The 26,503-nt window shown below is 37.3% G+C and overlaps 1 protein-coding gene and 1 pseudogene across 1 annotated transcript in view; both read right to left on the bottom strand.

Annotated features, from left to right (window-relative positions):
- The window catches only part of SLC2A13 (solute carrier family 2 member 13), a 342,174-nt gene that overhangs the window by 285,563 nt on the left and 30,108 nt on the right, over positions 1–26,503 (bottom strand). The window lies entirely within an intron of this gene.
- Positions 1–26,503, bottom strand: part of LOC141585167 (large ribosomal subunit protein eL30 pseudogene) — a 28,076-nt pseudogene continuing 1,573 nt past the window's right edge.

A 26,503-nucleotide genomic window follows, 5' to 3' on the forward strand; every position in this document is an offset into this window, starting at 1 on the left:
TCCTCAAGGGACAATTTGGTCTTTGTCAGACTAGTTCTTGGGATTTTATCATGTTGGGCAAAAAAAAGGTGGAGAAAAGAAAACATGGGCAAATAATGTGGTTTGTAGGGAGAAGTTAAGAGCAAAAAAAGGCAGAAAACAGTTGGGAGAGTCTTGGGGTCGGTCTGGGTAAAATGGGAGCCTATAACAAAGGGAGTAAGCCTTGAGTGGTGAAGCGAGGAGATGACAGCGAATTTAAGAAATAATGTTGATTTGTAACCTACCTGCTATTATATTCTTCAAGAGACATAAGTTAAGAGCAGTTCTGTCTTGCTATTGATTTTAGTTGCTGGACTATATTTCTTCAAATGCAACATCAAACTGAGACTTGGCCAGGTAGGGCTTGGGAGTCATACAACTATGTGGAGCTCAAAGGATGGTTCTATGTGGACAATGAACATAACTGAAACTATGGAAATGGATAAGATCACTCAATGGCATATGAGAAGAATGCTTGGAATAGAATCCTGAAACAGTCCAACAACTAAGACCTCGGAGTGGGGAACTGAGAAAGCAGATGACCAGCAAATATCTACTTTACCTTTCAATACTATGTTACTTTTAAAGTCTTTCTATGTTATTGTTTTGTCTTATGTAAAATCATACTATCAACAGGCAGATGGGACAGATATAATTTATTACTCCCCTATGAAAGGTAGTGAAGCCCAGTCCCAGAAACAGATACAAAGAGATTTCCAGAAAGTCACATGGCAAGTGAATGTCAAAATGGGTCCCACAGATCTAGGTCCCCTAACCTTTGTAATATGTCATTCGAGGACTGTGATCCTTTGGAAATGTCTCAGAAACATCTCATTTTTGACCTTATTTCTTTGACTAGCATACATAAACTTCTAGAAGCAGAAGAGTCTTCTTTCCTCCCTGCCCCTGCTGCCTGCTGAGTGACTTACTGCCCCCAGATGTCATGTTAAAGAGCCTGAACCAATTGGTAAGAAGAATGAATACTGAATGTGATTAATTGTACGATTTGGGGCGAGGCAAGTTTAAACCATAAAACTGCTTTATGAAACTGGAAAAGTAGGAGGATCCGTGCTCAGACTACTCACACCCGCCCAATACATACATGTTAAGCACAGACCCTGTTAACTCTTCTTGCTTTTAATAAAAGCAACCCATGCAAACTATAATTTATGGATTTCTGAACATGGAGCTCACTTTTGGAAAACCCTGGACATGAGGCTATGTCAACCCAAAATCTGCTTTCCACTTTAGGGAAACAAATGAAATTTTGTCCCTTGACAAAGCTCATTATTTTAATGAAGGAGGAATGGTTAAGTAAAACTACTGCTTAACTTTAGAGTCTATTTCAAATCACTATTATGTATTTGTGTAGCTCAGCCCTCAATTTATATAAACCACAGCAATATTCAAATAAAGAAACAAAAACATCCTCTGTTATTTCCCTAAAATCTGCCTTAAAGAAAGAAAATATATCAAGGCTCACATTTTTGCTAGGGTACTATTATTCAAAGATAATAATTTGAGATCTTCAAAATGAAGAGTTAAGTGCTTTAAAAATCAATGTAATAAATAATATTTAAATATGATTTAAATATTTAAAGTGCAGGAGAGTTCTACAAAGAGCTTTTGATTTATTTCCTATTCGAATCACGAACCAAATAAAATAAATGCCTGATAAGGAAAAAGTAAGTTATTAATAGTCCATAATAAACTCATACATTGAAATTAACATAAGGGGCTGGGCACAGTGGCCCGTGCCTGTAATCCCAGCACTTTGGGAGGCCGAGGCAGGCAGATCATGAGGTCAAGAGATCGAGACCATCCTGGCCAACACAGTGAAATCCCGTCTCTACTAAAATACAAAAATTAGCTGGGTGTGGTGGTGCACGCCTGCAGTCCCAGCTATTCAAGAGGCTGAGGCAGGAGAATTCCTTGAAGCTGGAAGGCAAATGTTGCAGTGAGCCGAGATCACGCCACTGCACTCCAGCCTGGCACCTGATGAAAGAGCAAGACTCTGTCTCAAAAAAAAAAAAAAAAAAAAAAGAAATTAACATAAGGAATATAATGGTATAAATTCCTGTTAACAGCTTATTAGAGTAAACATCACCACCAAAATCCATGTTGGTGTTATTCTAAGTATTTTTAAAACGCTCAATTTCTTAGACAATTTCTTACAAAATTATAAGATCTACATCAATGAACACTCATTATCACACTTGGCTTGAGAAGTTTCACCAGAAAACTGCATCTCAGACACCGCAGTGCAACCGGATTCACACACTACCACGCTGCCAAGCTGATTCACCATCTCAACAGCATAAAATGCTCTGGAGTGCAGAAGTTGGCTCTCAAAAACGGCTGGAAGCCCTTTTAAAGGCCTGAGTCAGAAGTATAAATAATTTCATAACCAAATAGCATTAGAAAATCCTGTTGTGATGGATAAATACCCATGAATCACAGCTGTCTCTCAGCATGATAAGCCAGGCAGCAACTAATTAGCTTCTTAGAAGCACATCAAGCTACCTTTTAATAATAATGCTTCTTGAACAAGAAGGATTACAATGTTCTAATTTCGTATTGCAAATTATTGCTTTATTATCTCTAAAGAAATAATTTTAATAAAAAGGAACAGAATCTGTCAAAGGGATCAGTATCCCTTGATGTAGTTATTTTGGTTTGGCTGTCTTGCTCAGGGCTGGTATGTTTACATTTTTCCAAATAGTCAAGTATCTACAGTTACCAGGTTGTTAACAATTTAGAATTGTTTCTACTTTTCTCTAGTAAGGCTTAAGACACTCAGAAAAGATGCTGGGAACTAAAATGCACAAAATACCAATAAAAAATGCCTGTAACAGAAAAGTCACGTTATGAGAAAGATTCTCTCTATGGAGATAACTGGAAATATCAATGGTCTACAGACTTAAATAGCTCTTAACAAATTATTATAAACACGTCATCAACCTTTTAACTCAGTGCGGTCTCCCATGACCTAAAATGACCACTTTGGTTAGATTGCTTGAGAATATTCTATCTGCCTTTGTCCTTTTTCACTGGTAATAATCGCAGTAGAGCCTGTATCACATTTGTCTCTCCAAGCAGGACTACAAGCCTGTTAATGGAATGATCAGATTTCATGTATCTTCTGTACTGTAACTTGCCTAAGTGTCAAGCCTAAGTGCACAGAGTAAATTATTAGTAAAAAGTTATTGATTAGAACTATGGAATACATACACAAAACTATATTTTTTTAAACTAGTGTTAACTGATTGGTTTTCCTAATTATATTCATTAGGGAAAATTTGGAAACTACAGGTAAGAAGTAAAGGGAGTAAAAATCTCTTCTACACCCATAGATAACCATTGTTTACATTTGGTTGTAACTGTCAGTATTTTTTTTCTACAAATCTATAGTTTTCACTTGTACTGCATTTTCCTTCTTTTTAAAATATTCTTTTCCAAAAAGGGTCTCCAGCTTCTTATATAAGCTAGGCAGGTACCACAAATATAAGAGGTCAACTGAGTGGAAGATGTTAAGCTGCTTGCATAACAGCTAAGGTACAACAAATCCCACAGGCCAAAAAAAAAAAAAAAAAAAAAAGCCAAACAAAACATATCTCTACAGAGCCACATACCACAAACCCTGGTCTGACACCTTTGTAGTACAAAATCATTTAAAATAACAGTATAATATTCCAATATTAAGATATAACTTACGTAACCATTCCCTTCATAGTCTATGATAGATTCTTACATACATATTAGAATGGGAAGCCTGTAACTTTCAGGTATTGAAAGTAAGTCCTGCTTTTTGGAGAGAATATTCGTCAATTAAATTAAGTTTAAATTTAGTATCAGAACAATAGTATTATAAAGAGAACACCACTGGATGAGACAGACCAGGGAAAAAAAACACAGAGAAATAATTTCTTGACAGGAAGTGATGCCAAAATAAGAAATTGATATTCAAGGAATTTCCTAAAATAGACTTAAGAGGTTATAAATATAAGGGAACGGTCACCGTATGAAATGGTACATAAGCAGAGGCAATATGTGTTTCCACCTGACAAGTGGAATGCACAAAGGTTAATAAGAAATCAATATGCTTTCCCCAAGGCAGTGAATTTAACAAGCAGCAACATAAGTGGTGCTTTGTCATATTTAACTCTATGTGACATCTAAAGGCAAATGTTCTAAGAACAACAATGTGGCCTAAATCAGAGCTAAGAGAATGTGAATCACCTGAATACAGATGATAATTGCACAGGTGTCCATGAAATGCACAAGAAATATGTACAGAATACGACTAGCCCAGGACTAGAATTTAGCTGCAGAAATGTTCATGCAATAAAGGGCTGAGGAGTAAAACAGAAGAAACAATTGAAGGAAATACTAGAGTTGCAAAATAGTAAATGAACACAGCCCCCCAATTTTTTCAAGCTGTTCTTCAATATAAGATGATTTGACCTTGCCTGAAAAGCAGAAATGAAGAGCCATGAGGAGGGAAACAAATAAAAAGACAATTAACTAAAATTAAATAGGGAAATGAGTAGCATAAGGAAGGATTGTAAAACGCACAAATTTAACACAAATAATAAGGAAAGTAAAGCCCATACTGGTGCTAGGATTACAGGCGGGAGCCACCACGCTCAGCCTTGGACACAGTAAAGAGCAGAAATGAAACTATGTGAAGTCTGAATCAGAAATATGGATCAATTTCATATGCTCTCCATGATCAGAAAGCAATAGAAATTGCAATGATAAAAGATATTTTTGAAAAAGAAACCATTATAAGGAAAATAAATGGGCTCAGGTAAAGCAACTAAAGTTGGAACCATCCTAGACAATTTTCTGATTTGCAAGGTTAAAAAACATTGATTTTAAAGAACTTGTACGAATGAGGCAGGAGGAAAAAACAGCTTGCCTAAAAAGTAATAAAAAGCAGGTAACATGGAATGTCACAGAGCAACAACTACAGATATTTGAGGGAAAATTATTGCGACTTGAGTACTTTAATATTTTACTTAATATGAACTATAGAAATCCAGCTGAATAAGTACACCACTGAGCGTTTACTTAACCATTTTTCCTATGGTTCTATTTTCCTTGTTCTAAGTAACATATTTCTTGAGCTACACTGATGGAATTTCTTGACTTCTCTCATAACCACTTCAAAGCATTAACTGGTCTTTTTCTGTTCTATTATGTGATAACAATGGCTAAGAATTTTACTTAGTTGGAACAATATGCCTGAATTAATTTTTAAATTAAAATTTTTGCTAATTTTTTCAATGTACAAAGAGGCACAGATTATAGAGCAACATAATGTCCACCTTAATTACCAAAGATCTCTATTATTTCCTGTGTCTGAAATTTAGACTGAATGGTTCTGGCCTTTGAATTTTTAAGTGGTAAAAATAATAAAAGCCACCCACCAACAGATAGTATCTTTATCAACCTCTTCTAATATTATCTTTACATCTAGGGCATATAAATGTCCCTATGCTACCTACACTTGAAAATTTATCTCCAGATAGATAGATAGATAGATAGATAGATAGATAGATAGATAGATAGACAGATTTGCTATATATATTTTACATATAAATATTTAGTAAAATCTTAACCAAGTAAAAAAGCAGAAGAAAAAGGCATATTTTTAAGATCTACAAACAATGTCACATAACTTGTTTTCCCAGAGCCTTCAATGATAATCCACGGCAATCATAGTCCTCTGTAGACAGATTTCCAAAGTTTGAGAAAGAACACAGCCAAGCTGGCCTTCACTTTCTCTTATTTTATTACTACAGAATAAGGAATTATTTTCTACATGCATACCTTTTGCACTTGAACTTTGAAGATAGTTTTAAATTACAAAATATAAAAGTCTGTTACAGAGCAATGAGAAGAATTAGAAACTGCCATCCGAAAATGAAACAAAAAGTCTGTTTATGGAGTTCTAGTTCTATATCACCTGGCTTTCATCATAAAGCTAGATCTCACTAAGGATAAAAAGGAATGGAGTTATAATAAAAAAGAGAGAGGGAGGTTCATTTGATTCTCTTTACCATGCAGCCAAAATTATTTTAATGGACTTTGCCAATTTCATATTTTGTTCTTCAGTAAACCAGCTATATACACATAATTCCAAGATTGCTTAGTTCTTTGAAATGGCAGGCACTAATTATGATGAAACATTTTACAACATTTGAGCAAACATTTTTCCTGTAGGGCTGAAAAACATTGTAAAGCTACCTGACACTTAGGAAGGATGGTAAGATGCCATAACTATGGCTCATAACATTCTGAGAAACAGACTCCACATTACATGACAAATACTTCATGAACAAGTCAGATGACTGTGAAAAGGGCAGTATCATCTCTTTTAGGCCAGCTTTAGAACAAGCTGATTAAAATAAACCCACGTATTACTCTCCATGGCTTTAAAACATCTTTTCACTCTACTTGTAGATCTAATGGCAGCTGTGACTGGGTCAACAGAGCCTAGCCCTTGCACCAATTAACTGGCATGAATGCTGTGCTCCAGCAACTCTGAGACACTGACAGAGGCAGAAGAGAAGTAGTGATTTCCTTTGACATATGATGAGATAACATAACTTTTAGCACTGCTGCTATTCATACTCTACTTCAATGATTTGATTGTAAAACACCTAGGTCCATTGTCTTACCTTTTTTTATTAGATTTTTACAAACTCTCCATCTACAAGTATGCTAACGGCACATTTCAATTATGCAGAGTCAATACCCGATACCAGAAGAGACAGAGGAAGTAGATACAAAACTGGATGACAAATAAATAAGACAGACACATAGGTAAAATAGATACACATTGAGTATGGAACACCTTAAACTGCTTTTCCTCTGCTCTCACACCACAACAATCAACTTCTGACCAACCAGCTTCATATTGGGGTTCCCATACTCCCCCTTTAAGTTTTATTTCTTTGCTAGAGCAGCTCACAGAACTCAAGGAACCTTGTTTACTAGTTTGTTCTAAAGGATATTATGAAGAAATACATAGGACAATGTATGGGGGAAGGAGCACGGAGCTCCGATGCCTTCCCTGAGTGTGCCACCCTCAGGGAACCTCTATGTGTTCAGCTAGTTTCTTGGGCCTTTTATGGAGACTTCATTGAAAAGTGTTTTCATGATTAAATCTTCATGATTAAAGCATGAATAACCATGACAAAATGTGATCAGACAAAAGGGTATGATCTTACACTAACAGAATGAATGAAGAAAACCAGAAAGGCCTATCTGTTTAAATAATTCTTGGCCCTTCTGTGTGGCATTCCTTCCTCCAAGGATATAGGGAGGAGCCTCTCTGGACTGGGGGGCTTTACAATCCACAATGGAAGATTAGAGTCCTGTCTTGGACACTGAAAGGAGATTAAGAGAAGGCCAGGGAGAGAGAGATTCTTTTTCCTGATCCTACTTCTGGGGCCCAAAGTGCCCCAATATTACTTTAAAAAGACTGTAACAAGGGCTATAGGATTTGTAAGCCAGAAATTGTGGATGAAGTTCTATATCAACAGATGGATGGACACATAGATGGATGGATGCATGGATGGATGGATGGATGGATGGATGGATGGATGGATGGATGGATGGATAGCTCATAGTATCACAGACATAGATGTGAAAGGATCTATATGACTTCCAACTATACTACAAGATGACACATAAATAATAGATGACACATAAATAATACATGATAGCTATATGGCTAAAGATAATTTACATTCGTTTTCTTTTTTTCTTATACTTTAAGTTCTGAGATACATGTGCAGATCTTCCAGGATTGTCACTCTAAGGCAGGCGTCCTCAAACTACGGCCCGCGGGCCGCATGTGGCCCCCTGAGGCCATTTATCCGGCCCCCCGCCGCACTTCAGGGAGAGGCACCTCTTTCACTGGTGGTCAGTGAGAGGAGCACAGTATATGGCAGCCCTCCAGTGGTCTGAGGGACAGTGAACTGGCCCCCTATGTAAAAAGTTTGGGGACATCTGCTCTAAGGTATACACATGCCATGCTGGTTTGGTGCCTCTATCCCCCAAGTCACCTACATTAGGTATTTCTCCTGATGCTATCCCTCCCCAACTTCCCCACTCCCTGCTATCCTTCTCCTAGGTCCCAAAACCCCAACAGGCTCCGGTGTGTGATGCTCCCCTCCCTGTGTCCCTGTGATCTTATTGTTCAACATTCACTTATGAGTGAGAACATGTGGTGTTTGGTTTTCTGTTCTTGTGTCAGTTTGCTGAGAATGATGGTTTCCAGGTTCATTCATGTACCTGCAAAGGACATGAACTCATCCTTTTTTATGGCTGCATAGTATTCCATATGTGCCACATTTTCTTTATCCAGTCTATCACTGATGGGCATATGAATTGGTTCCAAGTCTTTGCTACTGTGAATAATGCTGCAGTGAAAATACATGTGCGTGTGTCTTCATAATGGAATGTTTTATAATTCTTTGGCTATATACCCAGTAATGAGATTGCTGGGTCAAATGGAATTTCTATTTCTAGGTCCTTGAGGAATCACCACATTGTCTTCCACAATGGATGGACTAATTTACACTCCCACCAACAATGTAAAAGTCTTCCTATTTCTCCACACCCTCTCCAGCATCTGTTGTCTCCAGATTTTTTAGCTATTGCTATTCTAACTGGCGTGAGACAGTATCTCACTGTGGTTTTGATTTGCATTTCTCTAATGACCAGTGATAATGAGCATTTTTTCATATGTTTGTTGGCCTCATATATGTCTTCTTTTGTAAATTGTCTGTTCATTTCCTTCACCCACTTTTGAATGTTTTTTTTTTTTTTTTTTTTTCCTTCTTGTAAATCTGTTTCAGTTCTTCGTAGATTCTGGGTATTAGCCCTCTGTCAGATGGGTAGATTGCAAAAAAATTTTCCTATTCTGTTGGTTGCCGGTTCACTCTAATGATTGTTTCTTTTGCTGTACAGAAGCTCTGGATTTTAATTAGATCCCATTTGTCTATTTTGGATTTTGTTGCCTATGTTTTTGGTGTTTTAGTCATTAAACAACAAATGCCTATGTCCTGGATGGTTCTGCCTAGGTTTTTTTCTAGGGTTTTTATGGTGTTAGGTCCTATGTTTAAGTCTTTAATCCATCTGGAATTAATTTTTGTATAAGGTGTAAGGAAGGTGTCCAGTTTCAGCTTTCTGCACGTGGCCAACCAGTGTTCCCAATAGCATTTATTAATCAGGAAATCTCTTTCCCCTTGCTTGTTTTTGTCAGGTTTGTCAAAGATCAGATTGTTGTAGATGTGTGATGTTGTCTCCGTGGCCTCTGTTCTGTTCCATTAGTCTATATCTCTGTTTTGGTGCCAGTATCATGCTGTTTTGATTACTGTAGCCATGTAGTATAGTTTGAAGTCAGGTAGTGTGATGGCTCCAGCTTTGTTCCTTTTGCTTAGGATTGTCTTGGCTATGCAGGCTCTTTTTTGGTTTCATATAAAGTTTAAGGTGGTAAAAACCACCTAGGAAAACCTAGTTCTGTGAAGAAGGTCAATGGTAGTTTGATGGGGATAGCATCGAATCTATAAATTACCTTGGTAGTATGGCCATTTTCACAATATTGATTCTTCCTAACCATAAGTATGGAATGTTTTTCCATCTGTTTTTGTCCTCTCTTATTTCCTTGAGCAGTGGTTTGTAGTTCTCCCTGAAGAGGTCATTCATGTCCTTTGTTAGTTGTATTTCTAGGTATTTTATTGTAGCAACTGTGAATGGGAGTTAGCTCATCATTTGGCTGTTTGTCTGTTATTGGTGTATAGGAAGGCCTGTGATTTTTGCACACTGATTTTGTATGCTGAGACTTTGCTGAAGTTGCTTATCAGCTTAAGAAGATTTTGGGCTAAGATGACGGAGTCTTTCAAATATACAATCATGTCATCTACAAATAGAGACAATTTGACTTCCTCTTTTCCTAATTGAATACCCTTTATTTTTTTCTTGCCTGAATATCCTTTATTTCTTTTTCATTGCTCTGGCTAGAACTTCCAATACTATGTTGAATAGGAATGGTGAGAGAGGGTACCCTTGTCTAGTGATAGTTTTCAAAGGGAATGCTTCCCGTTTTTGCCCATTCAGTATGATATTGGCTGTCGGTCTGTCATAAATTGCTTTTATTATTTTGAGATATGTTCCATCAATACCTAGTTTAATGAGAGTTTTTAGCATAAAGGGCTGTTGAATTTTGTCAAAGGCCTTCTCTGCCTCAATTGAGATAATCATGTGGTTTTTGTCTTTGGTTTTGTTTATGTAATGGATTATATCTACAGATTTGTGGAAGTTGAACCAGCTTTGCATCCCCCAGATGAAGCCTACTTGATCGTGATGGATAACCTTTTTGATGTGCTGTTGCATTCAGTTTGCCAGTATTTTATTGAAGATTTTCATGGATATTGGCCTGAAGTTTTCTTTTTTAGTTGTGTCTCTGCCAGGTTTTGGTATCAGGATGATGTTGGTCTCACAAAATGATCTGGGAAGGATTCCTTCTTTTTGTATTGTTTGGAATAGTTTCAGAAGGAATGGTATCAGCTCCTCTTTGTATATCTGGTAGAATTCGGCTATGAATCCACCCAGACCTGGACATTTTTTGGTTGGTAGGCTATGAACTGCTGCCTCAACTTTAGCCCTTGCTATTGGTCTATTCAGGGATTCAACTTCTTCCTTGTGAAGGGTATAAATGTCCAGGTATTTATCCATTTCTTATAGATTTACTGGTTTATGTACATAGAGTTGTTTGTAGTAACCTCTGATGGTAGTTTGTATTTTTGTGGAATTGGTGGTGATATCCCCATTATCATTCTTTATTGCATCTATTTGATTCTTCTCTCCTTTCTTTTTTATTAGTCTGGCTAGTGGTATACCTATTTTATTGATGTTTCAAAAAAACCAGCTCTTGGATTTATTGATTTTTTGAAAGGTGTTTTGTGTCTCTATCTCCTTCAGTTCTGCTTTGATCTTAGTTATTTCTTGCCTTCTGCTAGCTTTTGAATTTGATCTTGCTCCTCTAGCTCTTTTAATTTTGATGATAGGGTGTCAATTTTAGATCTTTCCTCACTTCTCTTATGGGCATTTAGTGCTATAAATTTCCCTCTAGACACTGTGTTAAATGTGTCCCAGACATTCTGGTATGTTGTATCTTCATTCTCATTGATTTGGAAGAACATCTTTATTTCTGCCTTCATTTCATTATTTAGCCAGTAGTCATTGAGGAGCAGGTTGTTCAGATTCCATGCAGTTGTGTGATTTTGAGTGAGTTTCTTAATCCTGAGTTCTAATTTGATTGCACTGTGGTCTGAGAGACTGCTTGTTATGATTTCCATTCTCTTGCATTTGCTGAGGAGTGATTTACTTCCAATTATGTGGTCAATTTTAGAGTAGCTGTAATGTGGTGCTGAGAAGAATGTATATTCTGTGGATTTTGGGTGGAGAATTTTGTAGATGTCTATCTACTAGGTCTGCTTGGTCCAGATATGAGTTAAAATCCTGGATATCCTGGTTAATTTTCTGTCTCATTGATCTAATATTGACAGTGGAGTATTAAAGTCTCCCACTATTATTGCATGGGGGCCTAAGACTCTTTGTAGGTCGTTAAGAACCTGCTTTATATATCTGGGTGCTCCTATATATTTAGGATAGTTAGTTCTTCCTGTTGTATTGGTCCCTTTACCATTATGTAATGCCCTTCTTCGTGTCTTTCAATCTTTGTTGGTTTGAAGTTCGTTTATCAGATACCCAGATTGCAATCCCTGTTGGTTTGGTTTGTTTTGTTTTGTTTTGTTTTGTTTTGTTTTTTGCTCTCCATTTGCTTGGTAAATCTTCTTCCATCCCTTTATTTTGAGTTATGTGTGTCTTTGTATGTGAGATGAGTCTCCCGAATACAGCACACCAGTGCGTCTTGACTTTATCCAATTAGCTAGTCTGTGTTGTTTGATTGGGGCATTTAGCACAGTTATATTTAAGGTTAATATAATTATGTGTGAATTTGGTCCTGCCATTTTGATACTAACTGGTTGTTCTGCCCATTAGTTGATACAGTTTCTTCATTGTGTCCATGATCTTTACCATTTGGTACATTTTTAGCGTGGCTGGTATTGGTTTTTTTCTTTCCATGTTTAGTGTTTCTTTCAGGAGCTTTTCTAAGGCAGGCCTGGTGGTGATGAAATCCCTCAGCAATTGCTTGTCTGTGAAGATTTTATTTCTCCTTTGCTTATGAAGCTTAGCTTAGCTGGATATGAAATTAACAATGTTGAATATTGGCCCCCACTATCTTCTGGATTGTAGGGTTTCTGCCAATTGATCTGCTGTGACTCTGATGGGCTTCCCTTTGTGGGTAACCCGACCTTTCTCTATGGTTGCCCTTAGAATTTTTTTCTTCATTACAACCCTGGTGAATCTGATGATTATGTGTCTTGGGGTTGCTCTTCTTAAGGAATATATTTGTGCTGTTCTCTGTATTTCCTGGATTTGAATGGTGGCCTGCCTTGCTAGGTTAGGGAAGTTCTCATGGATAATATCCTGAAGAGTGTTTTCCAGCTTGGATTCCTTCACCCCATCACATTCAGACACACTGATCAAACACAGATAAGACTTCACATAATCCCATATTTTTTGGTGGCTTTGTTCATTTCTTTTCACTCTAATCTTGCCTTCTCATTTTATTTCACTGAGTTGATCTTCAATCTGATAACCTTTCTTCTGCTTGATCGATTCAGCCAATGAAACTTGTGTATGCTTCGCGAATTTCCCATTCTGTGTTTTTAACTCCATCAAGTCATTTAAGTTCCTCTCTAAGCTGGTTATTCTAGTTGGCATTTTGTCTAACCTTTTTTCAACATTCTTAGTTTCCTTGCATTGGGTTATAACATGTTCCTTTAGCTCAGAGAAGTTTCTTATTACCTGCCTTCTGAAGCCTGCTTCTGTCAATTCATCAAACTCACTCTCCATCCAGTTTTGTTCCCTTACTGGTGAGGAGTTGTGATCCCTTGCAGAAGGGGCATTCTGGTTTTTGGTGATTTCATTTTTTTTGCGCTGCTTTCTTCCCATCTTCATGGATTTATCTACCTTTGGTCTTTGAAGTTAGTGATTTTCAGATGGGGTCTCTGAGTGGACATCCTTATTGTTGATGTTGAAGCTATTTCTTTCGGTTTTTTAGTTTTCCTTGTAGCAGTCAGGCCCCTCTGCTGCAGGACCGCTGGAAGTCCACTCCAGACCCTGCTTGCCTGGGAATCACCCATGGGGGCTGCAGAATAGCAAGAACTGCTGCCTGCTCCTTCCTCTGGTAGCTTCATCCCAGAAGGGTATGTGCCAGATGTCAGCCAGGGCTCTCCTGTGTGAGGTATCTCTGGATATACAGGAGTCAGGGAGCCACTTGAAGAAGAAGTCTGTCCATTACCAGAGCTCAAGTGCTGTGCTGGGAGCTCTGTTGCTCCCTTCAGAGCTTCCAGGCAGGGATGTTTAAGTCTGCTGCAGCGGAACTCACAACCGCCCCTTTTCCCAGGTGCTCTGTCTTGGGGTTTTATTTATAAGTCCCTGATCAGCTGCTGCCTGTTTTCAGAGATACCCTGCAGCAGGAAGGAGTCTAGTCACAGTCTGCCTGCAGATGTATTGCTGAGCTACAGCAGGCTCCACCCAGCTGCTTTGTAAACTTCCTTGCAATTTTGTTTACACGGGTAAGGTTAGAAATGCCTCAGTAATGGCAGACTGCCTCAGTAATGGCAGATGCCCTTTCCCCCACCAAGCTCAACCGTCCGGGTTCGAGCTCAAACTGCTATGCTGGCTGTGAAACTCTCAAGCCTGTGGGTTTCAGTTTGCTGGTCTTTGGGGGGTGGGACCCACCAAACCAGATCACTTGATTTGCTGCCTTCAGCCCCTTTTTTTCAGGGGAATGGGTAGCTCTGTCTCATAGGCATTCCAAGCACCAGCTAAAACAACCACCCAGATTTGTGCTGGAAACCCTCAGCCCTCGTTGAAATGGCCACCCAGTTCTGTGCTAGAAACCCATGGTGCTTGTAGGCCCAGTGGGAATCTCCTGGTCTGTGGTCAGTAAAGACTGTGGGAGAAGCACAGTATCTGAACCAGAGGGCTGGAGTGGCCACAAAAGTCCCCAGTGGCCTCCGTTGGGTGAAGGGGTCCTCCAGCCTGCTGCACTTCCCAGGTGAGGCAGTGCCCCACCCTGCCTCGGTTTGCCTTCCTTGGGCTACACCCACTGTCCAACCAGTCCCACTAAGATGAACCTGGTACCTATGTTGGAAATGCGGAGATCACCTGCCTTCTGCATCATTCTTCCTGGGAACTGTGCTCTGGAGTTGTTCCTATTTGGTCATCTTGGCAGAAGTCTCTACATTCATTTTCAAAGGCTAATCTTAACTGGATGAAAACTACTTAAATAAGTAGAATTCAATGCAAAAACTCAGAAACCTCCTTTTGTTACATTTGTCCTGGCATGTTATAAAGGATCCCAAAATTCTAAAGTTTCCTTTCTTTATGTCTGTTCAACCTTAAGCTTGTGTGTTTATCTTCATATTTATGGGAAGGTATCAGAAATCAAAGCAGAATGTGAAATTCTTATGTATAATGGGTTGTTTTTTGTATTTGTTTTTGTTTTACAAAAGTAGGAAACAAATAATAACTGCTTTGAGTATATTCAATATTCTCACTGCTGTTAGAATTTATTAAACCACAGCTGACTTTGCAACAGTAACAATGGAACCCAGAAAACAGTAAAATAGTATCTTCATTGCGCAATCAACTTATGTTTCCAGTCCAACAGAAAAAAAATATCTTTCAAGAATAAGGGCAAAAATCTCTAAATAAGGAAATTCTAAAAGTGAATCTTAGATAAACAGTGATTCCAAATGGATAGTGCAAGAATAAAGATGCAGGAGGAAATGAAGAGCATAGAAAATGGTGAAGATGAAAAAAATTTTTTCAGTCACTAACAGTATTTTGCGTTGTAGAAATGAAAACTCAAGAAAAGAAAATTAAAAGATATGACAACAAAAAAACTAAAGCTGGGAGAAGGTTGAAGAAAGTTAATGTGCTTTAAGTTGCAAATATTATTCAGAATGAGGATAAAGATATTATGTAACTTCAGATGTTGTTATGTTAAATATGCATGAGTAAAATTTCCGTGACAACTACTAAAAATAAATGCAAATATAACTTTCAAACTCCTTGAGAAAAAGTTGTATGAAAAAATACATATATGCAAACATGCAAGGCAATTCAAAAAGGCAAAAAAGAATAAAAGAAGCATAAATAAACTGGGAGAGAAAAGGCAACATAAAATGGTAAGTCTAATACGTATAAATAAATCAAATATATCATGTAAAAAGAAGAACAATCAGCCTGGACTTAAAATTAATACTTTTACTCTTGTACAGGAAACATAACTAAAAATGATAGGAACAAGATTAAAAGCAAAACGATAAAAAATATAAATAGAAAAATCTAAACAAAAGAAAGCAAAAATCACCATATTAATCCAGACAACATAAACATTAAGGCAAAAAAACATAACTAGGAACATAGAGAGTCATTCTGACAAAGAAATACAATTAATAAAAACTAATACAAAGTTTAAACAACACAGTGTATCAAATACTTACACAGCATCTACGTGGAGTTAGGTACTACAAATAATCTAGAGATGGTTTGAGGTACGCTGAAGCATATGTGCAGAATATATGCCAATACTACACCATTTTATACAAGGGACTAGGACAGCCATAGTATTTGGTATCTACAGGAGTGAGGTTGTGAACCCAATCCCCCATAAACATCAAAAGATGACTGTACTTTCCAAATTAATATACAAATTTAATATACTTGACATCAAAACCAAAATGAGTTTGTGGGGGGTTTCAAATTTGACAGTCCAAAAATATTGGAAATTTAAAAGTTGACACTTTGCTGAAAGGACAAGGGGCCAAGATTAGTCACTACTCTTAAAAAGTAAAGGGGGACCTGTCCTTCCCCATATCAAGATTTATTAGAATGCTAATGTAATAAACACAGTATATATAGGAAAAGAAAGACCACCAAAACAGAATAGAAAGCCCAGAATGAGACTCAGCCACACATCAGTCTTGACATATTACAGAAGAGCTATTGCAGATCCTGGGAAAAAGATGGATCTTTTAATAAATGGTAGTAAGACAACTGGGTAACCATGTTTAAAAAAATAAAATTGAACCCCTACCTCTTATTATATATGAAAATCATTTCCAGGTGGGTTAAAAAAATACACACCAAAAATAAGCCTATTAAGTTTTTAAAAGATAGGTAATCTTGTGAGGTTACAGTTTTATAATGAGAAATCCAGCAATCTTCAATTTAATCTGCCCTAGCTGATGGCAGAGGGCAATCCCCTGACCAGAAATCAAGATTATTAACCATAAAAAACATTAAATTTCTTATTTTCCTACTTTTGTAGCTTCAGGGGAAAGAAATCCCAAAACCTCAAAAGATCCATCACTTGCAAACATCGATACTGATGTAAAGAAGTACTAATTAATTGCTGATAATGCAAAACGGGGGAGGAAAAGCATATATATTTGAGGACTATAAGGAAAAAAAATAAAAGAAGACAATTGTAACTTAAAATTAAAATGTCAACTCTCTAAGACATCTTAGGAGTACTTTCAGAAGAGAAATCAATGGCTAAACTAAGTACTGCATTGCATAAGCTCCCATATTTCTAGAAGAAAATTATACTAAATTTCCATGTTAAAAAGAAAAGTCATTTTATGAGACCAACATCATCCTGATACCAAAACCCAGCAGACACTCAACAAGAAAAGAAAACTTCAGGCCAATATCCATGATGAACATAGACGCAAAAATCTTCAATAAAATACTGGCAAACCAATTGCAATAGCACATCGAAAAGCTTATCCATCACGATCAAGTAGGCTTCATCCTGGGGATGCAAGGCCATTTCAACATACACAAGTCTATAAAGGTAATTCACCACATAAACAGAACCAAAGAAAAAAACCAGATGATTATCTCAATACATAGAGAGAAGGCCACTGACAAAATTCAGCAGCCCTTTATGCTAAAAACTCTCATTAAACTAGGCATTGATGGAACGTATCTCAAAATAATAAAAGCTGTCTACGACAAACCCACAGCCAATATCATACTCAATGGGTAAAAACTGGAAGCACTCCCTTTGAAATCTGGCACTAGACAAGGATGCCCTCTCTCACCACTCCTATTCAATATAGTATTGGAAGTTCTAGCCAGAGCAATCAGGCACGAAAAAGATATAAAGGGTATTCAACTAGGAAAAGAGGAAGTCAAATTGTCTCTATTTGCAGATAACGTGATTTTATATTTAGAAGACCCCATCGTCTCAGCCCAAAATCTCCTGAAACTGATAAGCAATTTCAGCAAAGTCTCAGGATACAAAATCAGTGTGCAAAAATCACAAGCATTCCTATACACCAATAACAGACTTAAGGAGAGCCAAATCAAGAATGAACTGCCATTCACAGTTGCTACAAAGAGAATAAAATACCTAGGAATATAACTAACAAAGAATGTGAAGAACCTCTTCAAGGAGAACTACAAACAACTGCTCAACAAAATAAGAGATGACACAGACAGATGGAGAAACATTCCATGCTCATGGTTAGGAAGAATCAATATTGTGAAAATGGCCATACTGCCCAAACTAATTTACAGATTCAATGCTATCCCCAACAAGCTGCCAATGACCTTCCTCACAGAACTGGAAAAAACCACCTTAAACTTCATATGAAACCAAAAGAGAGCCTGCATAGCCAAGGCAATTCTAAGCAAGAAGAACAAAGCTGGAGCCATCACACTACCTGACTTCAAACTATACTGCAAGGCTACAGTAATCAAAACAGCATGGTACTGGTACCAAAACAGATATATACACCCATGGAACAGAACAGAGGCCTCAGAGGCAATGCCAGACATCTACAACCATTTGATCTTTGACAAACCTGACAAAAACAAGCAATGAGGAAAGGATTCCCTGTTTAATAAATTGTGCTGGGAAAACAGGCCAGCCATGTGCAGAAAGCAGAAACTGGACCCCTACCTGACACCTTACACCAAAATTAACTCCAGATGGATTAAAGACTTAAACATAAGACCTAACACCATCAAAACCCTAGAAGAAAACCAAGGCAAAACCATTCAGGACATAGGCATAGGCAAGGAATTCATGACTGAAACACCAAAAGCATTGGCAATAAAAGTCAAAATAGACACATGCGACCTAATTAAACTCCAGAGCTTCTGCACAACAAAAGAAATAACCATTAGAGTGAACTGGCAACCAACAGAATGGGAAAAAAATTTTGCAATCTACCCATCTGACCAAGGGCTAATATCCAGACTCTACAAAGAACTAAAATAGATTTACAAGAAAAAAAGAAATAACCCCATTAAAAAGTAGGCAAGGGATATGAACAGACACTTTACAAAGGAAGATATATATGAGGCCAACAAACATGAAAAAATGTTCATCATCACTGGTCATTAGAGAAATGCAAATCAAAACTACACTGAGATAGCATCTCACATCAGTTAGAATGGCAATCATGAAAAAATCTGGAGACAGATGCTGGAGAGGATGTGGAGAAATAGGAACACTTTTACACTGTTGGTGGGAGTGTAAATTAGTCCATCCATTGTGGAAGACAGTGTGGCGATTCCTCAAGGACCTAGAAATAGAAATTCCATTTGACCCAGCAATCTCATTACTGGGTATATATCCAAAGGATTATAAATCGTTCTACTATAAGGATACATGCACATGAATGTTCACTGCAGCACTGTTTACAATAGCAAAGACCTGGAACCAACTCATCGATAGTTGCCCATTTTCCCTGCCCATCGATGTGTACACAGGACAGGGAAAATGTGGCACATATACACCATGGAATACTATGCAGCCATAAAAAACGATGAGTTCGTGTCCTTTGTAGGGACATGAATGAACCTGGAAACCATCAATCTCAGCAAACTGACACAAGAACAGAAAATCAAACACCACATGTTCTCACTCATAGGCGGGTGTTGAATAATGAGAACACATGGACACAGGGAGAGGAGCATCACACACTGGGATCTGCGGGAGGGGATCTAGGGGAGGGACAGCAGGGGGTGGGGAGTTGGGGAGGGATAACATGGGGAGAAATGCGAGATAAAGGTGATGGGGAGGAAGGCAGCAAACCACACTGCCATGTATGTACCTATGCAACAATCTTGCATGTTCTTCAAATGTACCCCAAAACCTAAAATGCAATAAAATATACATTAAAAATTTAAATAAATTAAAACAAGGGTTTAGTATAAACATTCAAATTAAAATTGTAGGAAAAATTTTCCTAAATTCTTCAAGGGTAACATTAACGTTAATTATGCTCTAAATTTAGAGAAAAGTTCTTCCTTTTGAAAGACTGATGTACTTATCTTGCTTTATCTATATGAGAACTTGGTGATGGAAGAATAAGCAGTCATTACAGCTCACATTTTAAGTGACATTTACCAAAAAATTAATAAAAAGCTAGCCACCACAAATACCATTTTTTTCAAGTATCTATTTTACAAGTTGTTTTATATAGATAATCCTTCATTGATGCTTCTATAAATACCATTTTTCTAGTACCTATTTCAGTTATTTTGTAAAGATACCCCTTCAGTAATGCCCCCAATCAACTTTTTATTTTATCCCAAGAAATGGGATAAATCCATAAATTTCAATAATTAAATATCTCTCAGTGAAGTTTGTCAGTTACTGATTATTCCACAACTTGTGACATTTCAGTGTTTAAGATAAAGGACAGAAAGAAAAAACAGTTACAGGACTACTTTCTTACAAAAGGCGTTAAAGAAACTTTCACAAACCACATGCCTCAATATTTACTTGAAATCCAAATTAGTTTTTCCTTTGACAGACAGGAGAACAAGGAGATATTCCTGCCAACAATTCATTGAAGCATAATGTCTACATCTAAATTAGTAAAAAAACTGAAGGAAAAAAAAAAGCATCTGCTATGTCTCTATTCAAAATCACACAGCAGCTGTGAAAAGGGTTTTATTCTTCCATTTCCAAGTCAGTCCATCAACACCCTTGCCCAGAAGTGTGCCAGCAACCACCACACTAATTGCAAAATTGCCATGGCAATGAAATGACAATAGCCATGCACGTTCATTTGGATGACCAAGCCAGAGCTATTTATAACTGGAAAAGTGACTCCAACAACAGTCATAGAGGACAGACTAATTAATTAAGGTGTGCTAGTCCAAAAATGTTAAAGACTTCATGTTTTATTCAGCTTACCCCAAAAAATGACTATAATTTTATTAACTTTTTACTTTTTAAAAAACCAAGTATCAGTTAGTACACAAAATATATGAAACTTCAAATTATTTTTCTCCAGTGAATTCTGTATGAGAAGTCTTCAGTACCAATAATAAATATCATTTAAAATATAAAATATATGGCCACATGCAGTGACTCATGCCTGTAATCCCAGCACTTTCAGAGGCCAAGGTGAGAGGATCACTTGAAGCCAGGAGTTTGAGATCAGCCTCAGCCACACAGTCAGAAGACATCTGTACAAAAAAATTTTTTAATTAGCCAATTATGGTGGTGCACACCTGTGATCCCAGCTATTCAGGCAGCTGTGGCAGAAGGATCACTTGAGTCCACAAGTTCAAAGCTACAGTGAGCTATAATCACACCACTGTATTCCAGTCTGGGTGACAGAGAGAGAAAGAGAGAGCCCTGTCTCTAAAATATATATATTGTGTATACATATATATTAATGTATATACACACACATACACACACACCCCTAATCCATTTCTCACAAGAAAGTGGTCTTAAACTTTTAACATATAAGTTTCAAAAATAAATAGTAAATATTATTTTGATATATTTTAACATAAATAAAAATATCTAATGTGGAATAATTATTTACTGGTAAAAGAAGGAAGAAAAGAATAAAAATGACAACAATCTCTAAAAAAAAAACTAACAGACTCCTGCAGTGCAGGGAAATTCTTTTTAGGATCAAGGGAAATTCATTCCAAGTAAGTTTCCCACAGTGTTCTTCTGCCTTCATAAAATTATCAAAATCGGAATCCATCCCAAGCGAGCTATATCTCACAGTAAAAGCTCAGTAGATTGATTTTCCACCATAACAAATAGAGCAAAATATTTCATCAAAATTGTTACTGTTTCCATCAAGGATGCTGTTCAAGGCTACCATAAAAGACTTAAGTATTAGTGATAAGAAACAACAGCAAAAATCACAATGAATCATTAGCTATATTTCTAGAAATCCTTCAAAAACCTGTCACTGATGGTTAATTAATTACATCAAACCTTATCAAATAAGAATTCAATGTAAAAATTAACCTCAAAGAAAAATTATTTTTCTCAAAACTGAATATTGATTAAAAAGAACATTTAAAAACATTGATATCCTTAAAATTAAGTGACACAGCAAAACAATCCCAGCTTTTTACTTCTAATTCATTCAGCAAATACTGTATACACTGACACCAGTAAGTTACACTTAATCTTGAAAAGCTTAAAGTTTAGATACTAAAAAAATGAAGAGGTAGAGAAGCAACATTTAACTAAGATCAGAAAGCAAAATGAAGATAACTCCAGTCCACAGAAGGCTACCTGAACAGGAATATCAACATGAAAATTAATTGCTGAGAGTACACAATAATTATAGATTGTTCTGGCTATGCTAAGAACTTAACTCACATCTCTCTGCTGCCCTGTAAAATCTGCCCTTTTGTTAACTATTGTCACCAAGCACGGTGGCTCACACCTATTTATAATCCCAACACTTTGGAAAGCAAGAGGATTGCCTGAGCTTAGGAGTTCCAGACCAGCCTGGGCAATATCATGAAACCAAATCTCTAACAAAAAAAAAAAATTTTTTTAATTAAGTGGGCATGGTGGTGCATGTCTGTAGTATATACTCAGGAGGCTGAGGCAGGAGGATCACTTGAGCCCAGAGGTTGAGGCTGGAGTTAACTGTGATCGCACCACTGCACTCCAGCCTGGGTAACAGAGTGAGACCCTGTCTCAGACAGACAACAAAAATTATCAGCTGTCATCTAAGACTCTATAAATGTTCTATATGGCTTGGACACCTTATAATTTCTGTACCACAACCTGAAGTGACCCAAAGATCCAATTATTTTGAGAGGATACAAATATTCTATTGTGATACTTTATTACAAAATGTAACCACAATGGAGACAAAGTGAGTCAGGAGCTAAACAGTAATTTCTTAAATACCTACCATAAGGCAGGTTTTACATATGTGCTTTCTTTCAAAGCTTCAAAACAGCACTTTAAAATAGGTATTGTTATGCCCATTTTACAAGTAGCTATAAAGTCAGAAGCATGACAAAACACCCAAGGTTACACAGCCAGTAACTGGCAAAACTGTCTAATCCTAATATTTATGCTTATGTGGCTAAATAATCCCTCTAAAATTATTTATACTTGACACACTTTTCAAAAAGCTTTAGAAAAGTTATACAGTCGAATTAACTTAGGAGAACACACATGCAGTAAACGGAGCATCCTAATGGAGGAAACTAAATGTAGAGGTTTGAGATTAAATATTTATGAATTTAACTTTGAATCCCTGCAACCTAGCACTCTCTCCAGGTAAAGAGGTCAACCAGAAAGTTTCAGGCCCTCATCTCATGATGTATAATGCAATGAGTGAAGAACAAACTGTCCTGAGTATACCATTCAGTTAATGGCCCCAAAGCTAGCCATAAACCAAACCTATACATATTCCTGCTAGTTCTGCTTATCAAAAATATCACTATCCTAAAGGAAAACTAAGTAGCATGCATGTCTGGTCAGAGAAATAACATGCAATCCTAAAGAGAGGGATAAAGCAGTAAAGACTATCAGCTCCTTCAGACTCTGCCTAATAAATATTCACCAGGAGACGATGCCCCACTACGTACTAAAGGTAGAACTAAGATATAAATAAGCAATAAAAATCCATCACTTATTCAGAAAATGTTTAACAGATACCAGAATAAAATGTCATGCCTGTACATAAAATGTAAAATACAAGAAACCTGTGAAGTAACTGGAAACAAAAACATACAGTTAACAAAAATGTATAATTGTGATGATGCATAATGCAGTAAGTGTACTCCTATGGATAAGAAAGACTCATGAGTTCGTAAGATGGGGAAGACTGCTTTGAGTTTGTCAGGCAGTTCTATGAACTAAGTTTGCAAATTAAAATGAAGTAGTTAATGAAAAGAAAATTAAGTCTTCATAAAAAAAAAATCAGGCCGGGTGCGGTGGCTCAAGCCTGTAATCCCAGCACTTTGGGAGGCCGAGGCGGGTGGATCACGAGGTCAAGAGATCGAGACCATCCTGGTCAACATGGTGAAACCCCGTCTCTACTAAAAATACAAAACATTAGCTGGGCATGGTGGCACGTGCCTGTAATCCCAGCTACTCAGGAGGCTGAGGCAGGAGAATTGCTTGAACCCAGAAGGCGGAGGTTGCGGTGAGCCGAGATCGTGCCATTGCACTCCACCCTGGGTAACAAGAGCGAAACTCCGTCTCAAAAAAAAAAAAAAAAAAAAAAAAAATCAGAGCCACATAAGTATCAAAAGCTAAGTATCAAAGTAGACAAAACCTTTTTTTGGCTTAAATCATGAGATTTAAAAATCTTAAAAGATGGAGAGGGGTGGTGGCTCACACCTGTAATCCCAACACTCAGGGAGGCCAAGGCTGGTGGATCACGAGGTCAAGAGATTGAGACCATCCTGGCCAACATGGTGAAACCCCATCTCTACTAAAAAATACAAAAATTAGCTGGGTGTGGTGGCATGCACCTATAATCCCACCTACTCAGGAGGCTGAGGCAGGAGAATTGCTTGAACCTGGGAGGTGGAGGTGGCAGTGAGCTGAGATTGCACCACTGCACTCCAGCCTGGTGCCTGGCTACAAAGCAAGACTGCCTCAAAAACAAAACAAAACAAAACAAAACAAAAAACTTAGAAAACTTAATTTTACAATTTTTAGGGAAATTAATTTAAACAAACTACAAGTAAATCAAAAATGTTATGTGGCATAGAGAGAGAACATGTTTGAATTCCAATAATGAACAATATTTGAGTTGTAGCTTTGCCACTTACACTTCATATGTAACCATGAGCAAATTACTTATCTCGTTCCCGGTGTCCAAAATTGTAAATCAGGAGTGATACCATGATCCAGTTAGCTAATGTATAGGATACATGAGGAAAGCATAAGTGCTAGCTTACTATACAAATTCATATTTAATAATTTATTATGTATGTATGTATGTATTTTTAAGCAATAGGGCCCTCTCCTGTGCTCAGGCTGGAGTACAGTGGTGCAATCACAACTCACTGCAGCCTTGAACCCCTGGGTTCAAGTGATCCTCCCACCTCAGCCTCCCGAGTAGCTAGGACTACAGGCCCTTGCCACCGCACCTGGGTAATTTTTTTTTATTTTGGTAGAGAAGGGGTCTCATTTTGTTGCCATTGCTGTTGTTGGTATTGTATTTGTATCTAAGAACCATGTTTATTTGAAAGAACTTTACTCTTTAATAATGAGTGTATTATTTAAACACAGTAAACATGGTTAATGTTTCCAAATCCTTTTAAACCATTTTATCATTTACATAGACATGTTAATTCTATGCAATCAGTGTTAATTTCCAGTATCATTCTGCCATCTCCCTAAACATACAGCTTTCTACTTATTTTTTTTTTCATTATTCTACTAATAGTATTACACATCTATTCACAACTGAAGAAACTACTAATTTATTACACATCTATTCAGGACTACAGAAATATTAATGCACATACAACTGCATGTTTCTTCTCTCTCCCCAAACTTTGTATGAGTCAAAGAATATTTAGCATAAAATCAAATTTTTCTATTTACATTTTCTCTTCTTTATTCTTCACTGTTTAATCTCATACACAGGTTGCTTCTGGTGAAAACTGCTTACTCTTTTCTTCTTGTTAAACACAAAGGGTCCCACTCTGACACCCAGACTGGAGCACACTGATGCAATCTTGGCTCACTGCAGCCTGGACCTCCTAGACTCAAGAAATCCTCCTGCCTCAGCCTCTTGAGTAGCTGGGGTAACAGGCAAGCACTACCATGCCCAGCTATTTAACATATATATATATATATATACACACACACACATATATATATATATACACATATATATGTATATATATATAAAATTGCATTAAGGCTTTGGGGTACATGTGAAGAACATGTAAGATGGTTGCATAGGTACACACATGGCAGTGTGGTTTGCTGCCTTCCGCCCCATCATCTATATCTGGCATTTTGCCTCATGTGATCCCTCCCAACTCCCCAAGGTCTCACTATGTTGCCCAGAGTGTTCTCCAACTTCTGGCCTCAAACGATCCTCCCACGTCAGCATCCAAAAGTGCTGGGATTACAGGCTTGAACCTCTGGCAAGTTTTACTAAAGAAAAATGATTTTGCATGGTTTACTTTTCACCAGTATCTTCTGGCATGCTTCTAAAGATATCAGAATAACCTGAATCAATGATAGCCAGTATGTACCATCTATGGTATTTTCCACATGCTGTGCCCAATTCAATATTATTACCACTGTAGTGATGAACACCAGTTTGGGACAACATGGTACAGTACCTACTGGGGATTTTCTCAATGCTGGGCACTTGTTGGTGAGGATGACAAATCATCTTCAGAATCTGCTTGTACCCCAGCATGTACTTGCTCCACTTTTCATAACAAGTTGAAGCCTAGAGCTGATCAACTCCAGTGAGTTTTTCATCTTTTTGCCACCTTCCTGGCTGAGGTGCCAGTTGTCCTCCAACCAAGAACAGCCACCAAGATGGCCAGGGAATGAGAAAAGCAAATTGCTCATTCTTATCATGATGAACAAATACTTTGTTTCACAAAAAATTTAACCTTCGGAATTATAAATTTTCCCATATATTTAAAAAATAACATACTCCACAAAATGTTATCATAGACACAGCTGATAAATATCAAACTAATTAACCTAATATGAGTTCTCTTGTTTTTTCTCATCCATTCACTGATGAGAGGCAAAAACAGCAAGAATATGACCCAAAAACAAATCATGATGAAAGAACTTGGCAGTGCTTGAATAATCAAGAGCTGACCACAGTGTCTTCCTATAAGAAATGTGCCCACTTGGTGAACAGCCATGTTTAGGAATATCTAGACATAAACCCGGCAGAGGAAGATAGTCTTGAATACATTTTTGCATCTCATTTGTACTTAGCTAGTGGTTAACTACATACTTCGCCATATAGTTATAAAAATAATGTATTAGGAGACTCTAGTATAATTTTGGAAATATTAG

The sequence above is a fragment of the Saimiri boliviensis genome, chromosome 7, assembly GCF_048565385.1.
Source record: "Saimiri boliviensis isolate mSaiBol1 chromosome 7, mSaiBol1.pri, whole genome shotgun sequence".
Taxonomy (NCBI): domain Eukaryota; kingdom Metazoa; phylum Chordata; class Mammalia; order Primates; family Cebidae; genus Saimiri; species Saimiri boliviensis.